This window comes from Arachis stenosperma, chromosome 3 (genome assembly GCF_014773155.1).
Source record: "Arachis stenosperma cultivar V10309 chromosome 3, arast.V10309.gnm1.PFL2, whole genome shotgun sequence".
Classification (NCBI taxonomy): domain Eukaryota; kingdom Viridiplantae; phylum Streptophyta; class Magnoliopsida; order Fabales; family Fabaceae; genus Arachis; species Arachis stenosperma.
The window spans coordinates 25,944,432-25,957,512 of record NC_080379.1 but is presented as its reverse complement, the minus strand read 5'-3'; the positions used below and the strand labels follow the sequence as shown (position 1 = coordinate 25,957,512).

At 40.8% G+C, this 13,081-nt stretch overlaps 1 non-coding gene across 1 annotated transcript; it reads left to right on the top strand.

Moving 5' to 3' along the window:
* Positions 1 to 10,819: 10,819 nt before the first annotated feature.
* On the top strand, positions 10,820 to 10,923 carry LOC130972716 (small nucleolar RNA R71). The gene has a single exon (XR_009083879.1). It is a non-coding gene; the product is annotated as a small nucleolar RNA R71 (small nucleolar RNA).
* Positions 10,924 to 13,081: the final 2,158 nt, after the last annotated feature.

Sequence of the window (13,081 nt, the reverse complement as noted above, 5' to 3'; positions counted from 1 at the left end):
CCCATTCCTTGCCCAGTTCTGGCGTTCAAACGCCAGAAAGGGGGGAAAAGTTGGCGTTAAACGCCCATTCCTCACCCAATCCTGGCGTTCAAACGCCAATGAGGAATCAGACACCTGAGAGTGCTGATAGTAACCCCTCTAAAAAGGCTTCTCCAACCACCTCTATAGGGAATAAACCTGCAGCAACTAAGGTTGAAGAATATAAAGCCAAGATGCCTTATCCTCAGAAACTCCGCCAAGCGGAACAGGATAAATAATTAGCCCGCTTTGCAGACTATCTAAGGACTCTTGAAATAAAGATTCCGTTTGCAGAGGCACTTGAGCAAATACCGTCTTATGCTAAGTTCATGAAAGAGATCTTAAGTCATTAGAAGGATTGGAGAGAAACTGAAAAAGTGTTTCTCACTGAAGAATGCAGTGCAGTCATTCTGAAAAGCTTACTAGAAAAGCTTCAAGATCCAGGAAGCTTTATGATACCATGCACATTAGAAGGTGCTTGCACCAAGACAGCCCTATGTGACCTTGGAGCAAGTATCAATCTAATACCTGCATCCACTATCAGAAAGCTTGGGTTGACTGAAGAAGTCAAACCAACCCGGATATGTCTCCAACTTGCTGATGGCTCCATTAAATATCCATCAGGCATAATTGAGGACATGATTGTCAAGGTTGGGCCATTCGCCTTTCCAACTGACTTTGTAGTGCTGGAAATGGAGGAGCACAAGAGTGCAACTCTCATCCTAGGAAGACCTTTCCTAGCAACTAGACAAACTCTTATTGATGTACAAAAAGGGGAAGTAACCCTGAGAGTCAATGAGGATGAGTTCAAGTTGAATGCTGTCAAAGCTATGCAGCATCCAGACACATCAAATGACTGCATGACCGCTGGCATTATTGACTCTTTGGTGAAAGAGATCAATATGACTGAAAGTCTAGAATCAGAGCTAGAGGACATCTTCAAGGATGTTCAGCCTGATCAAGAGGAACCAGAGGAAATAAAAGAATTTTTGAAAATTCCTCAGGAAGAGGATAAGCCTCCCAAACCTGATCTAAAACCACTACCACCATCCCTGAAGTATACATTTCTGGGAGAGGGTAACACTTTTCCAGTGATCATAAGCTCTGCTTTAAATTCACAGGAAGAGGAAGTACTAATTCAAGTGCTAAGGACACACAAGACAGCTCTTGGATGGTCCATAAGTGATCTTAAGGGCATTAGCCCAACAAGATGCATGCATAAGATCCTATTGGAGGATAATGCCAAACCAGTGGTTCAACCACAAAGGCGGCTAAATCCAGCCATGAAGGAGGTGGTGCAGAAAGAGGTCACTAAATTACTAGAGGCTGGGATTATTTATCCTATTTCTGATAGCCCCTGGGTGAGCCCTGTCCAAGTTGTCCCCAAGAAGGGAGGCATGACAGTGGTTCATAATGAAAAGAATGAACTGGTTCCTACAAGAACAGTTACAGGGTGGCGTATGTGTATTGATTACAGAAGGCTCAATACAGCCACCAGAAAGGATCATTTTCCTTTACCATTCATAAACCAAATGCTAGAAAGACTAGCTGGTCATGATTATTACTGCTTTTTGGATGGCTATTCAGGTTACAACCAAATTGCAGTAGATCCTCAGGACCAAGAGAAAACAGCATTCACTTGCCCCTCTGGCGTGTTTGCCTACAGAAGAATGCCTTTTGGTCTGTGTAATGCACCTGCAACTTTTCAGATATGCATGCTATCCATCTTCTCTGATATGGTGGAGAAGTTCCTGGAAGTCTTCATGGATGACTTCTCAGTATATGGAGACTCATTCAGCTCCTGTCTTAACCATCTAGCACTTGTCCTGAAAAGGTGCCAAGAGACTAACCTGGTCTTAAACTAGGAGAAATGTCACTTTATGGTGACTGAAGGAATTGTCCTTGGGCACAAAATTTCAAGCAAGGGAATAGAGGTGGATAAAGCAAAGGTAGAGGTAATTGAAAAATTACCACCACCTGCCAATGTTAAGGCAATCAGAAGCTTTCTGGGGCATGCAGGATTCTACAGAAGGTTTATAAAGGATTTTTCAAAAATTGCAAAATCTCTAAGCAACCTGCTAGCTGCTGACACACCATTTGTGTTTGACACACAGTGTCTGCAGGCGTTTGAGACCCTGAAAGCCAAGCTGGTCACAACACCAGTCATCTCTGCACCAGACTGGACATTGCCATTTGAACTAATGTGTGATACCAGTGACCATGCCATTGGTGCAGTGTTGGGACAGAGGCATAACAAGCTTCTGCACGTCATTTATTATGCCAGCCGTGTTCTAAATGACGCACAGAAAAATTACATAACCACAGAAAAAGAGTTACTTGCAGTGGTCTATGCCATTGACAAGTTTAGATCCTATTTAGTAGTATCAAAAGTGATTGTGTACACTGACCATGCTGCTCTTAAGTACTTACTCACAAAGCAGGATTCAAAACCCAGGCTCATAAGATGGGTGTTGCTTCTGCAAGAGTTTGATATAGAAATAAGAGATAGAAAAGGGACAGAGAACCAGGTAGCTGATCACTTGTCCTGGATAGAACTAGTAGTTGGTGCGTCCCTCCTCTCTACTGAGATCTCTGAGACCTTTTCAAATGAGCAACTCTTTGCCATTCAGGAAGAACCATGGTTTGCAGATATTGTAAACTATAAAGCTGTGAGGTTCATACCCCAGGAGTACAGCAGGGTGCAAAGAAAAAAATTAATTTCAGATGCCAAGTACTACCTATGGGATGAGCCATATCTCTTTAAGAGATGTGCAGATGGAATGATCCGCAGATGTGTACCTAGAGAGGAAGCACAAAGGATCCTATGGCATTGCCATGGATCAGAGTATGGGGGACATTTCGGAAGTGAGCGAACAACCACTAAAGTCCTCCAATGCGGCTTCTACTGGCCTACTCTCTATAGGGATGCCCGAGAGTTTGTGCGTAACTGTGACAGTTGCCAAAGAGCTGGTAACTTGCCTCATGGTTATGCCATGCCTCAACAAGGGATCTTAGAGATTGAATTATTTGATGTATGGGGTATTGACTTCATGGGTCCGTTCCCACCATCATACTCAAACACTTATATTCTGGTGGCAGTAGACTATGTATCTAAATGGGTAGAAGCAATTGCCACACCCAATAATGATACTAAGACCGTGCTGAAATTCCTCTAGAAACACATATTCAGTAGATTTGATGTTCCCAGAGTACTAATCAGTGATGGGGGCACTCCTTTTTTCAACAAACAGCTGTACTCTGCTATGGTCCGATATGGAATTAGCCACAAAGTAGCAACTCTGTATCATTGATGAGCGGATAATTTATACATTTTTTGGCATTGTCTTTAGTATGCTTTTAGTACATTTTAGTTAGTTTTTATTATATTTTTATTAGTTTTTAGTTAAAATTCACTTTTCAGGGTACCTGGCTGGGCGTTAAACGCCCATATTGGCCAACATTTAGGCGTTAAACGCCAGAATGGATACCATTCTGGGCGTTTAACGCCAGATAGGTGGGGGACAGAGATTTTGCTTTCCACTTCAATTTTTTTCAAACTTTCTTGTTTTGATCCATAATTTTCTGCATAAACACATTTCAAATTTTCATCATTCACTCTCAAATTTCAAAAATTAAAATCATTCTTCAAATCTCTTTCAAATCCTCTTCAAATCTTCTTCAAAAACTCAAATATCTTCTCAAATTCTTTCCATATCTTCTCAAATCTCCTTCAAAATTTTCGAAATCTCTCCCCCTCCCTTATAAATATTCGTTCGGCCATCCCCCTTTCCACACCATTAGAATTTGCTCTCCTCCTCTCTCTCCTTTTTCTTTTCTTTTGCTTGAGGACAAGCAACCCTCTAAGTTTGGTGTGTTTTTCCGTGATCACTAAGCTAAGGCTCATCAAGATCATGGCTCCCAAAGGAAAACAAACCAATTCAAGAGGCAAGAAAGAGAATGCTCCAAAGGATCCTTGGAGTCAAGAGAGGTTCTTAACCAAAGAACATTCAGACCATTACCACAAAATAATGGGTCTAAGGTCAGTGATCCTGGAAGTTAAATTTGATCTGAAAGAAGATGAATATCCGGAGATCCAAGAGCAAATTCGAAACAGAGGATGGAAAGTTCTAACCAACCTTGAGACAAAGGTTGGAAGAAACATGGTTCAGGAATTCTACTCAAATCTGTGGCTGACAGATAAACAGAGAATGACTGGAACTACTTTTCATACCTACAGAACCATGGTCAGAGGGAGAATTATTTACTTCCATCTGGACAAAATAAGAGATGTCTTCAAATTGCCTCAACTACAAGATGATCCTGAATCCTTTAATAGGAGAATGGTGAGAGTAGATAAGGGGTTGGATCAAGTTCTAAAGGACATATGCCTCCCTGGAACCAAGTGGATGACCAATTCAAAAGGTGTCCCAAACCAACTCAAGAGGAGAGATCTCAAACCAGTTGCAAGAGGTTGGTTGGACTTTATAGGGCGTTCTATTTTGCCTACTAGTAACCGTTCTGAGGTTACTATCAAGAGAGTAGTGATGATTCATTGCATTATGCTGGGAAAAGAAGTGGAGATTCATCATCTGATTGCTTGTGAGATTTACACAATTGCAAACAAGAACTCCACTGAAGCTAAACTGGCTTACCCAAGCTTAATCTCTTTGCTGTGTAAAGATGCTGGGGTGAGGATGGGAGTAGATGAATTCATCCCAATTGAACACCCAATCACCAAGAAGTCAATGGATGGACAAATGCAAGATAACTCTATCAAAAGGAGGGCACAGGAGTTCCTCCCTGAACTTCCTGAAATTGACTACTAGACCCGCCTAGAAGCATCTGTTGCCAAGCTTCAAGAAGCTATGGAACAAATTAAGGAAGAACAGCAGAATCAAAACTGCATGCTCTGCAAATTGCTGAAAGGACAAGAGAAGCAGGGGCGTGAGCTACAGGAGCTGAAGCGCCAGAAGCTCTCCCTTGAAGGGTCAAATACCCCACAAGTTGAGGGAGCATCCACTTCTCAAAATCAAGGTTGTTGAGTCCTAACTCTTTGATAACCTCTATCATTAGGAGTCTATTTAAATTTTTATTTTCTATTACTATTAGTCTTATCTTATATTTATTTTTGAGTCTTGTTCTTAATTCATGATTAATAAAATTTAAGGTTCATGTCTTAAAGCTATGAATGTCCTATGAATCTATCACCTCTCTTAAATGAAAAATGCTTTAATCACAAAAGAACAAGAAGTACAGGATTTTGAATTTATCTCTGAAACTAGTTGAATTAGTTTGATGTGGTGACAATACTTTTTGTTTTCTGAATGAATGCTTGAACAGTGCATATGTCTTTTGAATTTGTTGATTAAAGAATGTTAAACTTGTTGGCTCTTGAAAGAATGATGGAAAAGGAGAAATGTTATTGAGGATCTGAAAAATCATCAAATTCATTCTTCAAGCAAGAAAAAGCAAAAAAAAGAGAGAAAAATATATATTTAATAAAAAGTGACCCAAGGCAAAAAGAGTGTGCTTAAGAACCCTGGACACTTCTAATTGGGGACTCTAGCAAAGCTGAGTCACAATCTGAAAAGGTTCACCCAGTTTTGTGTCTGTGGCATGTATGTATCCGGTGGTAATACTGGAAGACAGAGTGCTTTGGGCCACAGCCAAGACTTATAAAGTAGCTATGTTCAAGAATCATCATACTTAACTAGGAGAATCAATAACACTATCTGAATTCTGAGTTCCTATAGATGCCAATCATTCTAAACTTCAAAGGATAAAGTGAGATGCCAAAACTGTTCAGAAGCAAAAAGCTACTAGTTCCGCTCATCTAATTGGAGCTAAGTTTCTTTGATATTTTGGAGTCTATAGTATATTCTCTTCTTTTTATTCTATTTGATTTTCAGTTGCTTGGGGACAAGCAACAATTTAAGTGTGGTGTTATGATGAGCGGATAATTTATACGCTTTTTGGCATTGTTTTTAGTATGCTTTTAGTATATTTTACTTAGTTTTTATTATATTTTTATTAGTTTTTAGTTAAAATTTACTTTTCTGGGCTTTACTATGAGTTTGTGTGTTCTTCTGTGATTTCAGATATTTTCTGGCTGAAATTGAGGGACCTGAGCAAAAATCTGATTCAGAGGCTGAAAAGGACTGCAGATGTTGTTGGATTCTGACCTCCCTACACTCGAAGTGGATTTTCTGGAGATACAGAAGCCCAATTGGCGCGCTCTCAATTGCGTTGGAAAGTAGACATCCTGGGCTTTCTAGCAATATATAATAGTCCATACTTTGCCCGAGATTTGATGGCCCAAACCGGCGTTGCAAATCAGCTTCAGAATTCCCAACGTTTAACGCCGGAACTGGCACAAAAATTGGAGTTAAACGCCCAAACTGGCATAAAAGCTGGCGTATAACTCCAGAAAAAGTCTCTACACATGAAAGCTTCAATGCTCAGTCCAAGCACACACTAAGTGGACCCCGGAAGTGGATTTTTACGTCATTTACTCATTTTTGTATATCCTAGGTTACTAGTTCACTATTAATAGGACCTTTTGACATTGTATCTCTACCTCATGACACTTTACACGTTTCTTATTGTATCTTCTATGGCATGAGTCTCTAAACCCCATGGTTGGGGGTGAGGAGCTCTGCTGTGTCTTGATGGATTAATGCAATTACTACTGTTTTTCATTCAATCATGCTTGCTTCTATTCTAAGATATCACTTGTTCCTAAACCTGATGAATGTGATGATCCGTGACACTCATTATCATTCTCACCTATGAACGTGTGCCTGACAACCACCTCCGTTCTACCTTAGATTGAGTAGATATCTCTTGGATTCCTTAATCAGAATCTTCGTGGTATAAGCTAGAATTGATGACGGCATTCAAGAGAATTCGGAAGGTCTAAACCTTGTCTGTGGTATTCTGAGTAGGATTCAAGGATTGAATGACTGTGACGAGCTTCAAACTCCTGAAGGCTGGGCGTTAGTGACTGACGCAAAAGAATCACTAGATTCTATTCCGACCTGATTGAGAACCGATAGATGATTAGCCGTGCTGTGACAGAGCGCATTGAACATTTTCACTGAGAGGATGGGAGGTAGCCATTGACAACGGTGAAACCCTACATACAGCTTGCCATGGAAGGAGCCTTGCGTGCTTGAAGAAGAAGACAGTAGGAAAGCAGAGATTCAGAAGATAGAGCATCTCTAAAACCTCAACCTGTTCTCCATTACTGCAAAACAAGTATTTATTTCATGTTCTTTTACTCATCACAATTAAACCTGAGAATTATTGATATCCTAACTAAGAGTTACAAGATAACCATAGCTTGCTTCAAGCCGACAATCTCCGTGGGATCGACCCTTACTCACGTAAGGTATTACTTGGACGACCCAGTGCACTTGCTGGTTAGTTGTGCGGAATTGCAAAAGTGTGATTGTAATTTCGTGCACCATAGAGTTCTAGAGAGATGACTTCATGAACTTCTACTTCCTCTCCAATCATGATGCTATGGATCATGATGGCTTGATCCACAGTTACTTCGGATCGGTTGCTAGTGGGAATTATGGAGCGTTGGATGAACTCCAACCATCCTCTAGCCACAGGCTTGAGGTCCAGTCTTCTCAATTGAACCGACTTGCCTTTTGAGTCTCTTTTCCATTGAGCTCCTTCCACACATATGTCCATGAGGACTTGGTCCAACCTTTGATCAAAGTTGACCCTTTTAGTGTAGGGGTGTGCGTCTTCTTGCATCATAGGCAAGTTGAACGCCAACCTTACGTTCTCCAGACTGAAATCTAAGCATATCCCCCGAACCATTGTAAGCCAATTCTTTGGGTTTGGGTTCATGCTTTGATCATGGTTCCTAGTGATCCATGCATTGGCATAGAACTCTTGAACCATTAAGATTCTGACTTGTTGAATGGGGTTGGTAAGAACTTCCCAACCTCTTCTTTGGATCTCATGTCAGATCTCCAGATACTCATTTTTCTTGAGCATGAAAGGGACCACAGGGATCACCTTTTTCTTGGCCACAACTTCATAGAAGTGGTCTTGATGGACCTTTGAGATGAATCTCTCCATCTCCCATGACTCAGAGGTGGAAGCTTTTGTCTTCCCTTTCCTCTTTCTAGAGGTTTCTCCGGTTTTAAGTGCCATAAATGATTATGGAAAAACAAAAAAAGCTATGCTTTTACCACACCAAACTTAGAATGTTGCTCGCCCTCGAGCAAAAGAAGAAAGAATAGAAGAAGAAGAAGAAGATATGGAGGGGTTTATATAGTGGAGGGAGAGGGGTTTATGGTTTGGTCATGTAGGATGGGTTTGGGTGGGAAAGAGATTTTGAATTTGAAGGTAGGTGGGGTTTATGGGGAAGAGTGGATGGATGTGAGTGGTGAAGAGGTGATGGGAAAGAGTGATTGAGGTGATTGGTGAATGATGTTTGGGGAAGAGTGTTATGAAAAGCTGTGAGAGAGAGGGAGAAGGTAGGTGGAGATTCTGTGGGGTCCACAGATCCTGAGGTGATCCTGTGGGGTCCACAGATCCTGAGGTGTCAAGAATTTCTCATCCCTGCACCCTTTAGGCGTGTAAAATGCCCTCTATATGCAATCCGGCATTTAACGCCAGACTGCAGCATGTTTCTGGCGTTAAACGCCACTTCCATGCTTGTTTTGGGCGTTCAACGCCAATCTGTAGCATGTTTCTGGCGTTGAACGCCACTTCCATGCTTGTTTCTGGCGTTTAACGCCAGTCTGATGCTTAGGGTGCAATCCTGGCATTTAAACGCCAGACTGCTGCTTATTTCTGGCATTCAACGCCAGCTTCATACTCTGTTCTGGCATTAAACACCAGCCAGATGCTCCTTACTGGCGTTTAAACGCTAGTAAGCTCTTCCTCCAGGGTGTGCTGTTTCTTCTGCTGTTTTTTATTCTGTTTTTAATTTTTGCAATTTGTTTTGTGACTCCACATGATCATAAACCTAATAAAACATAAAAGAACAATAGAAATATAGATAAATAAAAATTGGATTGCCTCCCAATAAGCACTTCTTTAATGTCAATAGCTTGACAATGAGCTCTCATGGAGCTTCACAGATGTTCAGAGCATGATGAGAACCTCCCAACACCAAACTTAGAGTTCGAATGTGGGGTTTCAACACCAAACTTAGAGTTTGGTTGTGGCCTTCCAACACCAAACTTAGAGTTTGATTGTGGGGGCTTTGTTTGACTCTGTATTGAGAGAAGCTTATCGTGCCTCTTTTCTATGGTTGCAGAGGGAGATCCTTGAGCTTTAAACACAAGGTAGTCCCCATTCAATTGAAGGACTAATTCACCTCTGTCAACATCAATCACAGCTTTTGCTATGGCTAGGAAGGGTCTTCCAAGAATGATGGATTCATTCTCATCCTTCCCAGTGTCTAAGATTATGAAATCAGCAGGGATGTAAAGGCCTTCAACCTTTACCAACACATCCTTTACCAACACATCCTCTACCAATCCATAAACTTGTTTTATTGACTTGTCTGCCATCTCTAATGAGATTATTGCAGCTTGTGCCTCAAAGATCCCCAGTTTTTCCATTACAGAGAGTGGCATAAGATTTATACCTGACCACAGGTCACACAGAGCCTTCTCAAAGGTCATGGTGCCTATGGTACAGAGTATTAAGAATTTACCAGGATCTTGTTTCTTTTGAGGTATAATTTGCTGAACCCATGTATTTAGTTCACTAATGAGCAAGGGATGTTCATCTTTCCAAGTCTCATTACCAAACAACTTGGCATTCAGCTTCATGATGGCTCCTAGATATTGAGCAACCTACTCTTCAGTTACATCTTCATCTTCTTCAGAGGAAGAATAGTTCTCAGAGCTCATGAATGGTAAAAGGAGGTTCAATGGAATCTCTATGGTCTCTAGGTGAGCCTCAGATTCCCTAGGTTCCTCAGTTTGGAACTCCTTTTTGTTCAGAGGACGTCCCAGGAGGTCTTCCTCACTGGGATTCACGTCCTTCTCCTTTGTGCATTCGGCCATATTGATTATATTAATGGCCTTGCACTTTCTTTTTGGATTCTCTTCTGTATTGCTTAGGAGAGTACTAGAAGGAGTTTCAGTGATTTTCTTACTCAGCTGACCCACTTGTGCCTCCAAATTTCTAATGGAGGACCTTGTTTCACTCATAAAACTTAAAGTGACCTTAGATATATCAGAGACTATGTTTGCTAAGCTAGAGGGGCTCTGCTCAGAATTCTCTGTTTGTTGCTGAGAAGATGATGGAAAAGGCTTGCTATTGCTAAACCTGTTTCTTCCACCATTATTAAAGAGGCTTTTGTTGATCCTTCCATGAGAAATTTGGATGATTTCTCTATGAGAAATTATAGGTGTTTCCATAGGGTTCACCCAAGTAATTCACCTCTGCCATTGCAGGGTTCTCAGGATCATAAGCTTCTTCTTCAGAAGATGCCTCTTTAGTACTGTTGGATGCATTTTGCCATCCATTCAGACTCTGAGAAATCATGTTGACTTGCTGAGTCAACATTTTGTTCTGAGCCAATATGACATTCAGAGCATCAATTTCAAGAACTCCCCTCTTCTGAGGCGTCCCATTACTCACAGGGTTCCTCTCAGAGGTGTACATGAATTGGTTATTTGCAACCATGTCAATGAGTTCTTGAGCTTCTGTAGGTGTTTTCTTTAGGTGAATGGATCCACCTGCAGAATGGTCCAGTGACATCTTAGAGAACTCAGATAGACCATCATAGAATATATCCAAAATGGTCCACTCTGAAAGTATGTCAGAAGGACACTTTTTGGTCAACTGCTTGTATCTTTCCCAAGCTTCATAGAGGGATTCACCATCTTTTTGTTTGAAGGTCTGAACATCCACTCTAAGCTTGCTCAGCTTTTGAGGAGGAAAGAACTTGGCCAAGAAGGCCGTGACCAACTTATCCTAAGAGTCCAGGCTATCTTTAGGTTGTGAGTCCAACCATGTTCTAGCTCTGTCTCTTACAGCAAAAGGGAAAAGCATGAACCTGTAGACTTCTGTAAGACCCAAAACTTTTGAAAAGTCCTATTTTGAATCGATTTCAAATTATATATTTATTTATGGTTTTAATTTCAGAAATAATTTTTTATTGAAAATAATTAAAGGCAATTAATTGGACTTGAAATAAATTAAGGTTTTTATCCAAACTCTATACCTATGGATTATTTTCCTATTTATGATTTAAAGTTCTGGAAATTCGAAAATAATAAGGTTTGGCTATTTAAATTAGAATTTTGTCTAATTTTATAATTATTAAACTATTTTCTATATTTAAATAATAAAATTGGTAATTATGAAATAATAAGAATTTTATATGATTTGATTTTACATAATTTAATTTATATCATTTAATACTTTAAGTTAAAGATAAAGAGAAATTAATTATATTATCATGGATTTTCAATTAGAGTAATTTATTGAAAATCAATTAGTATTTTTTTTATACCACAAATAATATTTTTAAAAAATAATTTTAAAGATCAAATTAGATTTCAAATTAATAATCTATATCCTAATTTGATTAAATTAAACATAAAACCCTAATTATCTGGTATCCAGCCCTAGCCGCCACTAACATTTTCCTTATCATAGACGGTAGAAAGAAAAAAAAAACGAAACAAAAGAAAGGGAAGAACGAAGTGGGGGCAGGGAGATCAGGGAAGAAAGGGAAAGAATAGAAAAGGGGAAAACAGGGGAAGCTTTAAGAAAAAAAAAGTCAGAGAAGGAAGAAAGGGGTATTGAGGGAGAAGGGAGGAAGAACGGCGCCGGCGAGAAGCCCACTGTCGTCGCCGTCGCGTCACCGAAGGGATCAGAACTGCGAAGAGAGAGAGAGCTCAAGAGAGAGAGAAGAGTCACCATCGTCATCACGATCGCAGGCGTGAAGTCTGTTGTTGCCACTGCCGCCATTGAGGCCAGCGTCGTCGCCCTAGCCGCGCCGAAAGTCTGTCGCCGTCGGTGGGTTCAACACGCGAAGGAGCCATCTATGGTACGTGCTGTCAGCTGCGCCGTCACCGCGCGAGGAGAAGGAGGCAAAACCTCCGCGCCACCGTCGCTGTCTTCGTCGTCGTCGCTGACGAGCTCGGCTGCCGCCCAGTTGCGTCGCCGTCATGAAGTCCTTGCTGCCGTTTTCCCCTTTTGCAAACTGTTACCGTCATCGGAACAGAGGGCGAGAGGGAGACAGAGAGCTCGCGGTCGGGGAAAGGAGAGGGGCCGCCGAGAGAACGCTTTTACTGCCGCTTTATTCCAGAATCCTTCCTGAGCACGGTAACTTCCTTTTCCGGAACTCTCAGTGTTAATGTTCTGTCAAAGTATATTGACGAGGTTGAAATCTTGATTTCCATAGGGTCAAGCTTCGAGGTTTGCATGTTGAACTTTAAGTTGCTGTTGAACCACCAGAGTTTCTAGGTCGCTGTTGGAGCTGCTGTCGAGACAGCTCGGGATTGCGGCTGCTCAGTTCTGCTGCTACCGTAAGTGTACTCTATTTCGAATCCTCGCCTTTAGTTTTCCATTATGTGTTTTGAGATTTTCGGGATGTTAACGTTTTTTAGGAATTAGAAGTCGGGTTTGCGTGTTGGGATTGAGGTTGCTCTGCTATTGAGAAAATGAGTAGAGCTGAGGTTACAGTTGCCGTTGATTTCGGGCTAAGAGAAAAGGTTTTCTTGACGCGTTTGGTTTTCGGTTTCGGCTTAATCGAGGTAGGGGTTTTTCTTAAAATCTAATTTATATTACAGAGTTGTGATAACTAGATACTAATGTGAGAGAACATCGGTCTGTGATTATGATTGTCTTCTAAATGTAGTTGTTTGCTGGACTGAATGATTGATTGCTTGATTGCTTGAGTAGTTTGCGATTGCTGAAAAGAAACTAGTTTGAAAGGTTATTTAGTTGATTATTATGAAAAATGGATTTTCTTGGTTTTGAAGTTATTTTCTATAATGTAAAGGATTTGACTTTAGAAATGATTTGGAATATGAAACTGGATTAACTTTGGAAATGGTTTAATTTTGTG